This window comes from Anas acuta, chromosome 1 (genome assembly GCF_963932015.1).
Source record: "Anas acuta chromosome 1, bAnaAcu1.1, whole genome shotgun sequence".
In the NCBI taxonomy this organism is placed as follows: domain Eukaryota; kingdom Metazoa; phylum Chordata; class Aves; order Anseriformes; family Anatidae; genus Anas; species Anas acuta.
The window spans coordinates 113,638,616-113,656,432 of NC_088979.1; the positions used below are offsets into that span (position 1 = coordinate 113,638,616).

Sequence of the window (17,817 nt, forward strand, 5' to 3'; positions counted from 1 at the left end):
TTGTATTCAGGGTGAGATGAATTAAGACAATTTCTTTGTGGCTTTCAAAGGCAGTAAGAACTTTGAGAGCTATTGTGTTCATTGCAGGATGAGTTTAACGGTTTGCTTTGACGCTGTGAAGTTCGTCAAGATATTCTTGAAGGTACTGAGCTGTTGCCTTGCTTGTGTTCTGTAGAGGCCAAGTAAGTTCCTCTTTTCCCTTTCATTAGAAAGAGCACAAGTAATTTTTCCTGGGGGAGGCGTTACTACCCTGGGGAGCAGCACCCTCTGTACATGAGGCTGTTGTCACCCCTTGACCTGCTTGATGCCCGTGGCTGAAGTGCCATTTATTTTTAGGCATGGTGCGCTTAAGGAGTGCCATCTTTGGGCTGGCTGATGCATGCTGCCCTCCGAGGTGACTTGTCCCCAACAGAGAGGTAACAGGCTATGGGCTGTGGGCAATGCCAGAATTAAAAACTGCTCCTGTCTCCCTGTGTGAGCTGCAGATCTAACTGCTCAGACACCTGCTGCTGTTTAGACTGTGTCCAAACACCTATGTATGTGTGAAGGAGCTTTGCTGGCCTGTAGCTATTTAATAAATGAAGATATATCTAGTGTGTAGCTCCCTTCTAACTTAATTTCTATATGACATTTATTAAGTATATCTGTGTTCATTTTCCTTCATGTTACCAACAGAGAACCACGAAGCAAATAGAGGTAAGCTGCCAGTTTCTGATTCCTTTTATGAAATGCCAAAAGCCTCCATTTGTTAGTCACAGAATGGCTCAGGTTGGAAGGGATCTTAAAGATCATGCATCTCCAACCCCACTGCCATAGAAAGGAATACCACCCCCTAGATCAGGCTGGCCAAGGCCCCATCCAGCCTGGCCCATAACAGTTAATACATACATGCCTGCACAGGTATGGTTTTTATACAAGTATCTGTAGCTCAAAACATAGTTCTTCATGTCTTTGGCAGCAGCTTGTGCATACAATGCTTTCATGCACTTCTTTCTACTCAGTGTTCCCATACAAACCAGTAAGTTTTTGCAAACCTAGGGCATCTCAACCTAGTTGCATTGAAAATAAAACCAGGTATAATGGTTGCCTGCCTAAAGGCTGGAGTAACTTCCTTGCTTGCTGATATGTCACCCAGGTGCTTTGAGGCAAAGCATCCTGGCATACTAATGCAGCCAGCAATTACTTGAATCTTAAAATCATCTTTTCTCACTTCTGACTCATACAGAAGGCAGCTTCAGCAACCGAGCAAAAAGGGGCATGCAGACAGCAGTGTCTCCCTTGCCACCTGATTTTTGCCTTCCTCCCCACGCAGGCCTCTCTCATTCGCAGAATGAGGCAGAGCCCCCAGGGGAAAAATAGCATCTAATCACATCACTGGAGGCACAGTGCTTACGCACAAAGGTACCAGAGCGAGGTTGCGCAGCCTCCAATTTTAGTTCTATTTCTGAAGCCTGGAGTACTCAAATGGCGATTTTCCTTCCCCCTTTCCCTCCTGCTCCTAAGCCTTGTTGATTAGAAATCTAACTACTCAGTGCCCGATCCTGTCATGTTTATTCATGAGTTGGGGAGGAGGAAATGTGGAAGCTAGTCCTAAACTGCAGATACGATTTGATTAGCTTACCAGGTCTGCACACAAGGAGGCATGTAAATGATGATAAAGGGTGAAAAACCTTTGGCTGAGCCCAAGTGAGAGCTGTTCAGAGGTACAGAGTCCTCCAGGAAACTCCTGTTTATAGGAGGGTGATACTTGTTACTTCTCCTTTATCTTAATATCATGTTGACTATTTTAAGAAAATTATATACTATGTCAATATATCTCAGGTAAGAGGGAAAAACTTTAAAATACCTGTCTTAAGTTCTGTAAGAACTTTACTATCCTGCATGATGCATACAAGTTTAATAAGTTTTGTGCTACAGCCTTGGATAGGCATGGTGTAGGAGCATCTTTTGCCCCATGAGCAAAAGCATGAGGTGGTTGCATTACAGAAACTGGAACATCCCCTCTACCATTGCTTCCCCCATATTCTTCCATTTCCTAGACCTTAAGGTTGAAAGTGATTAGAGGAGAGGTAGAAGGAATGGTGCTAATCTTTTTGGTAAGTATTTTCCATTCATTGTAGTGCTGAAGTGTGATTAAAATTTTAAAGCAGGTAGCCGAAGCCTGGCATTAGTCTCTGTCTGTTGTTCGGTGATAACATTTTCCTGGATTTCTCCCAGACTCATTAAACGTCATCAGTCACAGGCAAATCTAACAAGGGCATGTTGGAAGAGAACTCTGCTGGACTGAAATATTAAGCAGCGATCGTTCGTGCCACAGACATGAGCCACTAATATTTTTTTGTTAGCCAGTTACAAGGGTGCCTCACAACCTAGAGGTAAGTGAAGGAATTCAGTGGGGGTACAAAGCGCTGGCTCTGCGGTGGTAACTAACATCTTCTGCACTTGTCCATAGCCCAAGGTAAAGTTAAGCTCGGCAATTCAGGTCAGATCTTCTTTACTGCTGGATGAAATTAGTTGCTTTCCACAGTTCATGCACAGCCAGCTTCCCTTTCACTCAGTAAGGCACTGTGTAACAGTAGGAAACCACAATAGCTTTGAGATTTTTCTTACTCTGCATATTATTGCTCTGTATGAAGATCTCTGTAATCCTTAGTGTTTTCTGAGGTAAGAAGGTGGGATTTTTCCTTCTTCCGGGCACAGCTCTGCAGTCTAAGCTATGATCTGATTCATTAATTTTCTATATAGACACTGCAATGTACAATGAAGAGCTCCCCAGATGAAGCTTGCTGTATGCCCTGTTGGGGTAATCTTTGCAGCTCACTCTGCTCTTCACAGTACACACATCCCTCCTTCTTTGCAATGTTTTCATCCCCATAAAGGGTAAGAAAGGATGTGTTTATTTTTACCTGTTTACAAAGGAATAAAAGCTAGTGGCTCTGGGTCCTGAGCTCATAACTCAGGTGCCAACACTTCCAAATGCTGATGTGTGCAAGTGAGACTGGATTTTATCTTGTGTTAAAGGCTCTGGCACGCCTGTATCATTAAAACACTAAATGCTCAATGTCCTCAGATGCAAGATGGTTTAGGCAGACAAAATGCTAGTGAAAAAGCTAACTATAAACCTGTCTTACTGTGAAACTCCATGAAGTCATTGAAAATAGTTTTCTAACACCATATCCAACACCATAATTTTGTTTGGAGATATTAAAAATGCAACATTGATGTGCAGTAAATAACCCTGTGTAGCAGAGAGTATTGGCTGGTTTATGTGACTCAAGTGGGTCGATAAGTGGGTAACAGATGCATGTGACGTGCTGGAAAACCACTTAGAGACCAATAGGCAAGGTCGCTCCGTGTCATTGCTGCAGCGTGTGGCGGAATCGCAGAGCCAGGTCTCCTGCACTCGCTCCTCCAGCCAGGAGAAATGTAACCTCCTCTCCGCAGATCCATGCACACGCAGATCAACCTCAGAGTAAAGGAAAGCTCGGAGGCAGGAGCTGGTTACTATGGCTATGTGCATTACTCACTCTACTTGGAGGAATCTGGCCAGCCATCTCTGTGTATATTAGCTCTGTTTGTGCATGAAGGAAGCTCGTTGCCAGCAGCTGTGTGAAGCTGCTGTGCTGAAAATCCAACTTAATTCACACCAGTCAACAACCTGGTTTTCAGGCATTTAAAAGCAGTGCATGATGAAAGCAGCAAAACTCATACAGTATGGGCCTGGGTCCTCCTTAAGCCCTGCTTTGTTCCACAAAAAAGTGACCTCAGCTTCCTTGCATCTGTGCCACTACTGATCTTCCTGCTGGTGTGGAAGAAACATGTAATGGTGTTGGCTTGGTTGGACTCGTTGGCCATTTGGGCTCTGGTATACACGGTACAGGAAGACCACCTTCTGTCCACATTGGCTTTGGAGTCCAGCTTCTCACCAGCTGCTGACTTGTAGGGCTGTCACTGAGTTTCACCTCGTTGAACGTCATCAGAATTGATCAGCGAGGGTAAGCGTAGCTGTGGGTGCTGGGAGATCCACAGCACAGCCAGAAGCCTTGTTTTCATTGGCTACAGATATAAATACTTTTCTTCTTTTGCTGAAGCTATCCCCTGAAGCTAGCATTTCTGTGGGGGTACCTAGCAAATGCATTTTCCTTTTTAATGTTGCAGGCTGTCTGTCAGCAGCTGTCAGAGCTGGGCACTGCTTTCCCCTTTTATACGGTGCTGCACAAAGATAAAAGCTGGGTAGGTGAGTGGGATTACCCCAGGCTGTCACCACCATGGGCTCTGGCTGAAGCTCTCGTTCCTGTCTCCAGAGCCTAGATTTTTATGTGAGTGGGAGCGATGGACTTGGGTATCCTCGAGAGGCTGTTTGTACCTTGGAGCTGAAGAGGGTTTTGCACTTCAAGTAGGGGCTGAATCTTTAATCTCGATGGAAAGTAGAGCATTTTTTTCTTCAGGCTTAAAGATTTGCCTTTTGAAAATGGGCTAGATTGTTGGAATCTGCAAATCTTTTAATTAGTCAGAGTTCAAATTAATTAGGAACTGTCATTTAAAAATTAAGCGTTTGTCGCTTTTACTGAGTCCTGAATGATCTTAATGGAATAAAGCAGACACTTGAAACTTTCCATATAATTAAAAATAATTGAAGTTTTATGTCTGCATGCATATGAAGGAATCAGCTAATAATTAAGCTAAGCTTTTAGTAATGGCTGTACTTAATGTTATGTATAGCATACAAACAAGCTAAAAAATCTTAGATTGGTCCACTGTGGCATTGGAGAGAATGAAAAGTCTTACCAGGCTTCTGCAGGTTAATTTGCAGGCAAGCACTGTACTGCCTGAAATGCCAATCTTATGGGGGAGACAAGGCATGCATACATTTTCACTGGTGGATTAACCATGCCACTCTGCTTTTGTCTTTAAAAGTTTAATGCCTTAATGGTTGAGTGGCTTGCATATTGCTGCATGAAACATCCCCTGTGCTGCTGAAACCTTGGCTGCTGCTGGGAATGAGGCAGAGCCACAGAGAGCAGCACAAGTTCTGTGCTAGCAGAGCTCAGAGTAGGATCTTCGTACCACTTCTCTGTACAAGTTCTCCCTTTTTTTAATTTGAAGCCTGATAAAAATGATTGAATGATAGCAATTGTTCATTCAATGACTTCAGAAAGGTGGAATTGGCTTGTAAAAGCTAGTAGGAATAGAAACACGCAGACGCCTTACTCGTGGTCTGGCCTCGCTATACAGCAGTATTAAGACCCTGTGTTAGTACGCTGCCTGTGAGCACCCCAAGCTGTGCGTGTTTCTTACTTTAATTTAGTCAGGTTTCCTTTTCATCTAATCTCTTAGCTTCCTGGGTCAGTGATTATTCTTGTCATGTTCCTCTTCACATTCCTAATTGTAATTCCACCCCTAAGACATGTTTTTCTCTAACTTGAATGCGTATGTCCCAGGCTGGATTTACTTAGACTGCCTCATCAGAGATACTGTGAATGCAGTAGGATGGTACGTTATTTTTAATATCCCATAATATTTTAATATTAATGATCTGTTCCCATCATGAAGAATTTTCAGGTTTGTTTTTTGTTTTTAATTTTCTGACTATTATTTTTGAAAGCTCCTAATCCTTTAAGGCTAGGAATATACTCTCTCACTCTCTCAGCAGCTGCTGGATTCTTTTTTTTTTTTTTTATTTTAGACCTCTAAAGAAATTCCAATAGACACAATGAGCACTGAATCTTGAGAAAAAAGAACTGGATGCTAGTGCTTAATACGTTTTGTCAGGTTGTAAAAACATCCGAGGTGATGTGTTCAGTCTGCTGTTTCAAGGAAGGTTTTATTTGGGGGGTGAGGAAGTAGGAGTAGTAATGTCTTTGCAGACATTAATGAATAAAAGAGGAATGAGAATGAAACAACATCCACTCATTTTATTTTTTTTTCCTTGCCCCTATGTGTCTGCTTCTTATTTTGTAAATGCAGAGCCAAAAGTGACAACCTCTCCTGGTGCTTTCCTTCTGCTGTGCACTTCCACAGAGTCTGAAAAGAAGAGGAGGGATTTCAGGAGCTGTCCCCTCGATCATCTTGTCCTCAGCTGAGGCAGGGAGAAAAAGGAGGTGAAGCTAAGGAAAAATAAATGATATTCATAGTTAAAGCAGAGCTGGATGATTATTATTCGGTCCCCTCTTTGAATGCGTGTGGTTAGGAGCTACTCTCACAGCTGCCTGACAGTCCTCATGTGTGCCCTGGTGCACAGGCACTCTTTCCTCATCCCGTCGTTGCTCAGCTGGAAAGTGTAAGGCAGACACAAACCCAATTCAATTAAAGAGCACTGTGCATAAATCTCTCCCCCTTGCTAACGCCCTTTTTGCTTCTGGTTGTGATAACAGTGGTGGGAGACATTTAATGGAGACAGCTGGATTAAGTCACACGTTGCTGGCTACCAAAGCGTGGTTATGGCCCTGAACAGCTTTTTTTTTTTCCACATGTTATGACTTTATCAGTGGTTTAGTGTCAGACGCCTGGAGCTCAGCTCAGCAGAGCCGTGTGTGGCATGTCACACGTTGTTACTACTAGCAAACAGGCTGTGAGATGAGGAACGGGAAGAGAGTGGAGGATTTTCTATCATTTGCCCTTTTGCAGCCTCCCTTTTATAACCCATATGAAAGTGCATGTCCATACTTGTTTTATAGTCCGTAATGCTCACCAAAAAGCATCTTGAATCTGTAGTTCAAAGGACTGCAACCTTTCTGGTTAAGGGAGTACTTACTCTCTTTGAACCCTACATGTATACCCTGTGATCAAATCAGTAAGACCCGCCTGCATGTTGTGGCTACGGGGCAGCGCTGGTGCCCACTGGTGGACTCTGAGTGTTTTATTATTTATGGGAAAGGATCCATACATCCGCCTCCTGATTCCCTTTCTATTCCTTCTCTTCTTGAAATAAATTCGACCCATATCCCAATTTGCATGTTTCTTTCATCACCCCAGCTGCGCGCCCCGTGTGGCAATAGAAAGCTGTAAGTAGTTCAAGTCTGTTCATGATGGTTTTATGGTTTCTAGCTGCAAGTAGCTGAAACTCCAATCTGTGTCCAATGTAGAGTAAGCCAAATTTTCTTCTAGAGCTGTAACTTGAAATATAATGGGTTTGTTATCTTTTGACTACGTTTGCCTGTTCTGTTTTGAACAGCAGTGCCACTTAGTGCTTTCCTTATGCTTTCAACATCTAAAATCTGATTCTCGCACATCTTAATTTTCTCCTAGATTCAAAATAAACCGATCTGACAAGAATGACATGCCATTAGCTTTTACATGGATAAAATTGCTACTCTTTAGACTAAGTAAGCATTAAAAGAGATGACCTGTCTGGCTAGAAGCTCGTCTCCCCATGGAGGCTGAAACTGTCTGAGTAGGCTGTCAGACTATTTTGCCTGGTGGTTTTTCCTGGTCCACCAGGTTTTTCCAGGTCCACCATGGCCATGACCAGACTGCTTAGTCCCTTTTCTTTGAAAGGTAATCAGCCTTGTAACTCTGCGACAATAAATCAGCATGAATTGTCTGCCTCACTGCATATGTGGACGTAGCCCTTACCTTGGCCTCGATCAGTTCCTCTTTCCTAGAAATAATATCTGCTTCACTGACTTTTTTTTTTTAAATGAGGATAGACGCATTGCAGGTCTTGTAGGGTGGAGGTGCATCAGTAATGGCTGAATGTAGGTCCTGTGACCATGCTGAAAAAAAAACACAATGGAAATCATCTGCCCTCAAGTTCTGCAGTTCCTACTCTGAGGTTCTTCTGGTGCACACCTGGGTGGCAATGGGAGCAGAGATATTTCTGCTCTGAAAAATACCTGTTCATCAACTTCAGTATGACAAGAAGGACCAGAGTTTCCACCAGGATCAATATATCCTGACAGGCAAGAGGCAGAATAATCTATTTTACAGAGTTTCCTTTTTTTTTTTTCCATAGCATATTTTCATACCCCAAAATAACCTGTATTTTTGTTAGAAATTCTGTGTCAAATTTTTCAGTTAAGCCTGCTGCTGTGAGTTTGGATTCTCTGAAAAATGTCACTGATGATTTTAAAAATGTACATCTTCCTATGCTATATAAATAAAAATGCTATGTTGTTGTTGTGCAGAAACCATTGTTAGGACCCCACGGTCTCCCTAGGAAGAGGCACAGCACAGGTGCCTGACCTGCAGGACAGCACTAGGAGAGGTGAGACCTTGTGTACAGCCCTGTGTACCCACAGGGCAGCAGCAGCCCTTGAACCAGGACTATTCCCAAGTGCTCTTTTGGTGAATAGGTTTGAATAGATTGAGCTGCTGGTGAGACGTTTCTGTGGGACGTGCTGGATCGAAGCCTGAGGCTTCCTGTTGGGTGAGTTTTGATGAAAATTTAACAAATTACTCAACCGGGCTGGTGGTCCTGTCAAATGAATTGCTTGGTGTTTCCAAGCTGCTGAGCTACTGATATTTAAAGTGAAGTTTCTGAGGCCCCCACTGATGCAGGCAGGGTGTATTTCCTATTCTTGCTCTGTGTTTTTTCCAGTAATCTGTCTTTCCCTCATTTACCTCATCCTACCAGATGTGTTGTTTCTTTTCTTCTTTCTTCTAGACCATTGTGTGAGACTGAAGTGCCTAAAACTGTGGATGTGTACTGTGCATTTTGGCTTTGTGCAATAATTTCCAAGCATGTAATTTGACTTTCTTCATCTCCCTCATTCTTCCCTCCTCTATAAAGACACAATACATATTTCAATTACAAAAAGGGCATTTAAAATCAGTTCTGTTACGATATGATTAGCTGCTGCTGGGGAGCTGCTATGACTCTAAAGGGAGCTATGCATGTAACCTCACTGGAAATCCCAGCTGTTGCTGGCTCCTGTGGCAGAGGCAGTCCTCTGCAAAGGCAACGCCCGGCCCGTCTTGGCTGTGATCTTGGCTGTGGTTTTGGTCTGGGCACATAGCACAGCCTGTCTCCAAATGCTCTGGATTATTCTGGCTGGTCCAGCACAGCTCTTTCTCACTGTAGCCCTTCCTGACCCCTCCTCTCATTGCTTCTGGCATCTCTGCATTCCCACCCCTGCCTTTTACCCAAGTAGCAGCAAGAGTTTGCAGCAGCCTGGCGTACTGCAGCCTGGCGATTCTTCCCCTTTTCCAGTCATGCTCTGCAGTGCCTTTTCAGAAATTACTTTGGTTTTTGATGTGCTCCTTCAGGAACAGCCTCTGGTCTTGCTGGGGCTGAACCTGGGCAGCAAGAATGAGCTATCTGGGGGAGCTGGGTGCAGTGAAAGGAGGGGGAGCATGGCAGTGGCAGAGTTGGCTGTGGTACAGCATCGGTTTCTAGGATCAGTTCTGCGGGGTCTGCAGAGGAAAAGTCCCTTTTGTCACCTATTAAACTGCAAGTGTGGAACACCATAGCTGAGAGGAGAGACAAACTTGCTTTCATATTATAAAAACATATACACATGTCTGCGTATATATACATTTACATATAAACAGGCATCTAAACGTATGTACATCTCTATGCACACCCCAACCAGTTGCTTCAGAGCAGTGCCACTAGAGAGAAGGATGGTGTGTCCGTCTTGGGAGGTGTTGAAACTTCTTGTCAATCAAGTTTTTAAGTCATTAGACCACGTCAAAAGCACAGACTTGTGCTTTTTCAAGCTTGTGGCAGAAAGTAATATCTCTGGAAATAGATTTTTAAGGACTGGGATTGTTTTTTCAAGCTTTGCTGACTGAGTTTCTTGGCTGAGGTGATCAGCTCAGCGTAGCTGTACTTGGCAAGAGGCAGTGTCTTGTCTCTGCTTACATGAATGTAAATAGTGAAAAATCACACAGTTGGCTTCCTGCAGTGGCTCCCAGCTATTTAGTGTCATGTCAATCACACAGGGTCTGTTTTCTCTGCTCTTGCAATGTTAAGTAAGTATCTCTGCAAGGCAATTATTTTTCTGATTAAACCGTCGGTGCATTTTTTTGGTATAGTTTGCAATTGGCATAAGGTAAACACAGCTACAAGATAACAAACACAAGATAGCAAACAATCCTTGACAAGGAGTCAAGCTAAGGCTTAGAGTTACAGAAGCAAAAAATTGAAATGTTGCTTGAATCTGGAAAGGCATGAATATTTCCCTTTCTTTCCCCCTCACCTCTGAAAAATCAACCTCTGCAGCAGCAAAAACAGGTCTGTGCCTATCTTTGCCAATCTCGAAAAGGCAGGCTTTAAATGCTTGAGGCTGAAATGTAGAAAAGGACAAACAAAGGCAAGTTGTCTTACAGGAGCTTGGCACTGAGAGCTGGAATATGTTGTCTGAAGGCCTTCAGGTATTTTTAGGGCAATGCTGCATGTTGACGTGCTTTCGGACTGTTTGAGCAGAGAGATTACATCGTAGTCACGGGCTGGCTGCACCCTATCTTCCAAGCAAGGTTGCGTAATACAAACTTTAGAGAGAAGTTTATGGATTATTTTTTTTCTTTTCTGTCTTCATCAAGGCTAAAGCACTTCTGACTAGAAACTTCAGAAGCGCACAATCTGGTGAATGGGCTCCGGTAATTCTAATGAAGTGCTGTGCAAATAAATGCTTGGTTAATGAATACTGAAAAGATTAACCTGAACTACTTACATACATTATTAAGGCATTTAACTCTCTGCTTTTCCCCAGTGGTTACAGATAACGCAGAGCGGTGGGGAGGGGAACTCTTGAAAGGCTTTTGAGATATGTGGAAGTTGGGCAAAGGATGCAGAGCAGTTCTGCAAATGCGCTGTTGCTTAGTTTCCGACCCAACTGGCAGTGTGGGACGCTGGAGGTTGGTGAAGACTGAAAACTTTGTGTGGCGGGGTGGGGAATGCCAGCTTTTAGAGACAGGTATAAGAAAGCACATGACAAAAACCTTTGTTCCCTTTCCCCGCACCTCTCCACAGCCAGATATCTTAGGCCATTTATTCACTTAGGCTCGCTCCTTACTGTTTTCACCCTTTTACTTTTCTTGGGGTGTGCGAGTCAACCCAAGGTTGATTTATCAGCGCCAGTAATCCGCTCTCCAAGCACTGTCAGTCTCACTCCCAGAAGCTGCACTCTCCCATTAGAGCCCTGACCTATTCAAACGCCCTGAAGATAGCATAATGACCATGTGTCAGCGGGGCAGAGGCACCAGTGACAGCTCTCAGAGGTTGCTCATCTCGGCAGGGGTGGGAGCAGAGCCCTGCGGGAAGCCTGGCAATGCTCCCGAGTCTGGCTTCTCACCTCCCGCGTTTTTGTGAGTTTGGCTTCTGCCACCACCGGTGGTGGTTTCAGGCTGCTCATGCAGGAGGAGATATTCTGGTGCAGGGGTCTGCATACCGAGAGCAATAGATCATGGATTTCAGTGGTTCAAAAGGCACTTGAGCTTTGGGTTTTTTTTTTTTTTTCTGGCTTAGAAATTATCTCCCTTGGCACGCTGGCATAACAGCAGGTGCTTTCCATGGAGAAACTTAGCTTTCCTTTATACTATCAATGGTAAGCTTTCACACCACACAGTAGCTATCAGCAAGGAATTAAATAGAAAAAAATACTTGAATGATTATTCTGAAAAAAGTATGAACCGGAGCTACTCCTCCCCCTCCAGGTTGTAGATGTCTGTGCCCACTGCCCCGCACTTGCACTGGAGCAGGAAGGCTTGCACAAACTGGGAAGTTTCCTGTCCCAATAATGTTTATCTTCCTGTCATAAACATACTTTAAATGTACTGTTTAGTGCCAACTTTCTTGAGATGTAGCAGAGTGCAGCTATTTTTAAAGCTAAGCTTCTCTCCCCCTCCAATTTTTCTTTGGGGCATCAGCAGCTTAAATAATGGCAGTATAATTCTTCACAAGAGAAAACTGATCTGCTGCTACAGAATGGGCCTGGATTTGCTGCTGGATGCCATGCTTGTGTCTTCCTTACACCTGTATGGATGGCCTTTTCTTTCAAATGACACGCAACTAGTTCATTTTGACTCCTTCCTTTGTGTTCTTTAAACTGAGTGAAATATCAGCAAGGAGTAATGACCAAAAAAACTAGAGGTGAATAAGAAGCTCTGATATCTTTGGAGGGGACAGTCTGTCTGCTCATGTAGGGAGCAGCCCAGAAGATCATGATTCAGAAGACGCTTTCTCCAAGCACCCGTATCTTTAACTAGTGTTCTTGTATCTCGTCGATCTGGCTTTTCAGGAGTGCCAGTTTATTACAGAGCTTGCTTTATTGATGGTAGTCTAAAGGCCAACTTTGTCAGAACACACTGGGCTGGTTGCTTTTTTCTAATAAAATAGAATGGGTTTCATAATTAGGCTTTTGCAGATCCCGGGTGTCACCTTTACTATATAAAACCACACTATTGACACTATCTGTGTCTAGAGCTGATAAATGTTATTGCATTCTTTTCTAATATGTAATGTCATTAAAAATAGGTTTGTCACAAGCACTTCTTATCAAAGGCCCTTGTTTCCCCAGAAACGGTGACCAGCATTAACCTTTCTAAAAGTAGCCTCTGCGAGAGACAAGTGTCTGTGGTTGTCACTGTTACAAATTTAATCTAGGGAAAATGTTCAGTGAATTCAGCTTCTTATTAAAACAAAGCTAATAAACTCTAGAAAGGCAGGAATAATGTGTGTAGTGCCAATTTGTGTCAGGCCAGCAAGGAAAATAAATTGATCACATTTGATCTTGTGTTCCTTTTTAGTGGCATATACATTGGAAGTGCCTTGGCATCAGCTGCAGAAACAGTTGTTTGCAGCCCCTAAAAAGAAAAAGGAGGCGTGGGAGAGAGACTGTAGTGTTTGTGCAGGACTGATAAAAGCTGAATACTTACAGAACAAAAAACATGTAAGTGATAACAGAGTATTTGCAAAAGATGCCGCCTTCTCCCCAAAGTAGGTGGTAATGGGAATATTGTGTTTGGAATTAAAGCTGCTGGTAGTAAAAGAAAGGAACTAGAAGGAGAGAGCATCAGCGTGCTGTATCCTCACAGCGTGAAATAATCTTATTCTTAGACCTGACAGCAGGTTAATGGTATCCATGAATCTGGGTGATGCATGCAGTTTATCCAGTTTTCAATTACATGATCAGGAGCATCTGCTTAAGCTTTAGAGAGTCATTCACTATTCACTTCATTTGAGATCATGAGCTCTGTTCTTTTTTGCCAGACAAAAATAAAAAGACGCTGAGTTAAATCCAACATCAAAACACATCCATGCTGCAGGGCACTGGGTATCTACAAAGCAGCAGGCTGGGAAGGGTGGGAAGTGATGTTGATTTAAGGTAATAAATAAGAAGAGCACAACTGCCCCTTGAGTGCTGGGGCATGACACAGGCAGTTTGTTTTCAGCTCAAGCTCTGGTTGCTTTTACAGATGATCCAGACCAAGACTGAAAGCCTTACTCCTAGCTTTAGCAAAAGGCCCTCTCCTCAGCTTAAATCTGTCTGAAGATGGCATGTCTCTAGTGAAGCAGTAGTGATTCTCTGTCTCTTGGTTGCATTCCCCTCATACTAAAAATACCAAGTCACTAAAGCACTCAGATCCTCAGACCTGCCACATCAATCTCCCATCTCTAAGCCTATCACTTCCACAAATCCCTCCATTTCTTCCAAAAGTACTTTGCCTGTGCAACCTGTCACTGTCCAGTCTTCAGGACAGCAGCTTTAAAAATAGCAGATTCAGTATGCAAATATTTTTCTTCTTGCCAGGTCACAAACAAAGCCATTTGTTCCTGTGGTTATCTAAGAATTTGATGAAGCTATGGGCAAGCTCCCTTCCTGCTCCCCGTTGCTTCCTTGAAATTGAGTGTTCTGAAGTGCTAACATGTTTTCTTCCCCTTTGGCCAGCAAGCATTGCCCACTGCCTTTATTTTTCCCTTGTGCTTTTATATTCAGTTTATGCTGGAACCAAAGGAAACCTATATATGTACACACACTGGTAAAAGCAAATCAATCCGCGTGTCGCTTGTTTTGCTGTTTATGGACTGGAGTGAAATGAGTCCTGACGTACTTACGGCACTTGTTCTACAGAAAAAATGAGTTGACAAGAAGGCCAAACATTGCCTGCACTCAGTCTCATAGATGAGTTTGCTGAAGCAAAGCATTTGCTAAAACTGACGCTTGTTTTATTTGTTATCTGTGGTTTACTTTCCAGACAGAATCAATAAATTCTTAAACTTCTTCGCCATCTCCCATTTATAAATGGTGGAATACCAATGTATCCCAAACCTGAGCCGATGGGCTTGGCTTTTATTCTCTGGGGCCCGGCAAGGGGATTTAAGACGCTTGAGTGGGATTTGAGAACTCGCATCCTTGCTTTGATGCTTGAAGGCTGTTTGGCTCACATAAACAAATTCCCTTTAAAGTCACTCATCCCTTGCACAAGATTTGTTTCTTATTTTCTAGGGGAGCTGCATCTGAGTAATCTTAATGTCCCCCTTCCCCAAGCCAATGTTAATTAAGTCCTCAGGCACGTGGAGAAGCTATCCTTGCCCCTGCACAAACACAGCAGAGAAGCAGGAAAAGTTTCTTCCATGAAGTCATGAAGCAAGAATGGAGCTGCGAGGGGCGGGGGGCGAGGAGTGCTCCCCCCGACATTCCTGCCCTCCCCCTGGGCTGGGGCACAGCCAGACGCGCTCCCTGCTCCAGCATTGTCTCCTCATCCGGTGGACAAATATAGGCATGAAGAAAAACCCCTGATGCCTTTAAAAAGCCATCACCGGTGACCTTGAGATGGGAGTATATAAAGTCTGGACCAGGCAGAGTGGTGACACTGTGTGTGCTCTCTGGGGTGAGTACTGACCTTTCTCACTTCTAAATGCGTGTGGCCGGCTGTACTCTAACACTTTGCCATAGTTTTGGTGTGATAAGGTTTTCATGTGGCTTAAGGAGTAGTAGGAGTAGTAGTAGTATCACTAAACGTATAGCACTATGTTGGTTGTCCTGGGATGCTGATTGAACAGTAGGATGGCAAACGCGTGCTTCTTTTCTGTTTAACTTCAGTGCATTCATTTAGCCAGCTAGAATAAACATTTAGGAAAAAGTCAGGTCCGTTATAATTATGCATCTAACGGAATGGTTGACCGCTACCTACAAGCCATCCTTGCTGTCTTCTCTGTCATCTGCAAGAGATGATGATTTGTGCAGTTCACAATTATAAACAGCTTGTTGCTTCAAAGAATTCCTTAACCTAGAGTGAATTACAAGCCTTGGAGATTTATTGGTTTCCCTTTCAAAGGCTTTTGTTGGTATAGCAGCTGAGCGACCAGCACAGTGGTAGCTCTTCCAACAACCACAGAAAAGGAAGATGAGGTCCTTGTTTTCCAAGTTTGAGTGCACCACCAAATTGTTGGTGCTCCTGGGTGTGCCACTTGAATTTGTGTCCCAATACTGGCTTTCTACAGGGAGCAGGTGCTTCCAAGGATCTTCCAAATTTTATGTACAAGGGCTACCTCTTTTTGTTATTACCCAAAGTAAACTGAAAGGAAAGTGAATGTCCTTAGTTCAGCCTTGTCTCTCCTGACTGTACTATCTCCTACAAAGAATCCTATGACCATAAGCCAAACAACACTTCCAGTTTCTCATATCTTGCAGTGTATTTCCCATGCTGAGTCCTCTGCACCCCCACGTGTGCTTCCTGGGCTCTGGCCTCTGTCTTAACTCCCAGCACATGAAAATGCTGCAGAAAAAGGGATTCTGTACCAGCTGCAGCAAGTGCTTCCTTACATCGTAACACGTTAGACGTAGTGCTTAGCTCTAAATATACATGAAAACAAAATTACATCAGAAAGTCAAAGCAGGAGAAACCTCGCTAAGAGGTCTGCAAATAGAGCTAAAGCACATGGAAAAGGTTTGGTGTATATTTGGACTTGTGAGAATCTGTCCTGAATCCTAGAGATAAAGACCTTCTCTTACTTTTGCATGTTTAATGTGAAATGGCACTTACATGCCTTAACCCTGTTCTGTTTAAATGTATGAACCGATGTAGTTTCTGTGCTCTACCAGAGCTAAGATGCTCCCCATGGGAGACAGACTTTGCTGTGCTAGTTTTGAGTTGTTTCCAGTTGGGAATTTTGGTCAGTTCAGATAATGTTAAAATAATTGCTGGTAGTTGTGCTTAGGTAGGCCCTTTAGAAAGGAAAAAAGTTGAGGTTAGTTCCGTGAAGAATAAAGTTTTTGCTTTACAACAACAAGACAGAAGATCCCAAGCTTGCATTGTGTCAGGGGGGAGATGGCTGCACATAAAACTTTTGGCAGACAAACTGTATTAGGGCTTTACATTCCTCAGGAGGAATGTGCTGGGGGAAGAAAAAGGGGAAAAAATAAAACAACAACAACAACAAACCTTTCTTCATTGATGAAGATCTCATATCTGTACAAAGATTTGTTAAGAGGAAATCTAATTAAATTTTAAAAGACTGCAGTGTCTGTCTTGACAGGACTCCTGAAACTTTATCATCTGCTCTGGATATTGCATAGTAAATAGAATAAGGGAAAAGGTAGTATCTTAGGGACAGTTAAGCAGGTTCAGTACTAATTAAATGGTATTGATTTGAAAGAGAAAAATATCTGAAATATTTAAACCAGGGGAGGGAGGTGGAAGGGGACAGACACCTTTTAGCAGCAGAGCTTTTAAGATGTCTCTGGACAGCACCCTGAATATTTTACATACTTGTGTGTGTTTGTGTAAGTCTTTATAAGTATGTGTGTATGTATGCATACGTATACATTAAAAAAGTCATTTATACAGTTAATATAGAAAACACGCGTGAATCAAATTAATTTTTAGTAAAAAGCTATCCATTTCAGTGGTATTCAGAAAGACTTATTTCAGCCCAATTGTCAAGTTTTGAATCCTTAAAAATAAATATCGTGTATAGCTGTTTAGGCAAATTTTCCTTAAAGCTTAAGTTCTGTGTTTATAGATTCCATTATATAAAGTGCCACTGATTTGAGCTATCTACTTTCCAAACATTAAAAATAAGAGTGGGATAACCAGCCTTAGTGCTTGGCAGTACAAGCCCAGCAAATCAGTCTCACTTACATGAATGTGCCCTGCCCTTTCTTATATGATAAGGGGCTCCTAAATGCTGTGGCCTTGTCATTTGAGAAAACAAGTGTTGTAGGCATTAAGCTGGACTAATAAACTCAGATCAATGTGGAAATCAACAAAGCCTTAGTGCCAGTATTGCAGGCACGTTTGCCTTCTGCTGTACTCAAGCCGGATGAGTCCTGGGTTTTTGCCAGGCTGTCTGGCACCATCGGAGGCAAGCACTGTGGGCACGGCACCATCTCCAGCTCCGGTTTTCTGCGGCAGGAGCATGGGCATGCCTCTCTGGAGCCTCGCCAGGGGGTGTAAAGCATGCCTCTGCAATAGCTCACAGCAGGGAATTCTTGTTCTGCGGTTTCAAGACAGTGCCTGCCAGAGTGGATGCGTGGCAGGGCCCCGGGGGAGGTGCCCCAGCACTGGAGGGCATGCAGCCCACTCCAGATGAGTTGGTAGGAGGCAGAGCCACTGCTAAATGGTTTTCAAAGTCACAGGCTGAAGTGGTCCCTTTTATCTGCTGTTCCTAAGCACCATTCATGGCATAAAGAGGAGACTGCATTCTCCCATGGAGATAACCGCGACCCGTGTCGGGGTTTTGAACCACACGGGATCTGTCTGGCTTTAAATAAACTGAGACAGGCAAGGGTTTAGCGAAGGGTTCAGTAAAGCCCAAAATCTCCATTAGGTATTTCTGTTTCAAATTAGTCGTCACTTTAATCAGCCACCTGCCACGATCTGCTGAGTGTTTCATATTGCATCACATGGTCCAAGAAATGCAACTTTTTC

The 17,817-nt window shown here is 43.3% G+C and overlaps 1 protein-coding gene and 1 long non-coding RNA gene across 3 annotated transcripts in view; both read left to right on the forward strand.

Annotated features, from left to right (window-relative positions):
* The first annotated feature begins 1,634 nt into the window (after nt 1-1,634).
* Nucleotides 1,635-6,098, forward strand: LOC137850226 (uncharacterized). Its single transcript, XR_011092384.1, has 3 exons — nt 1,635-2,375; nt 2,746-2,880; nt 5,968-6,098. It is a non-coding gene; the product is annotated as an uncharacterized lncRNA (long non-coding RNA).
* An 8,526-nt stretch (nt 6,099-14,624) lies between these two features.
* MYH15 (myosin heavy chain 15) overlaps nt 14,625-17,817 on the forward strand; it is a 67,178-nt gene continuing 63,985 nt past the window's right edge. Inside the window, exon 1 of one of the 2 annotated variants that reach the window (XM_068693808.1) lies at nt 14,625-14,775. The gene's annotated coding sequence lies outside the window, so the exon portion shown is untranslated. The remainder of the gene's footprint in view (nt 14,776-17,817) is intronic. The other variant, XM_068693799.1, reaches the window with a different exon arrangement.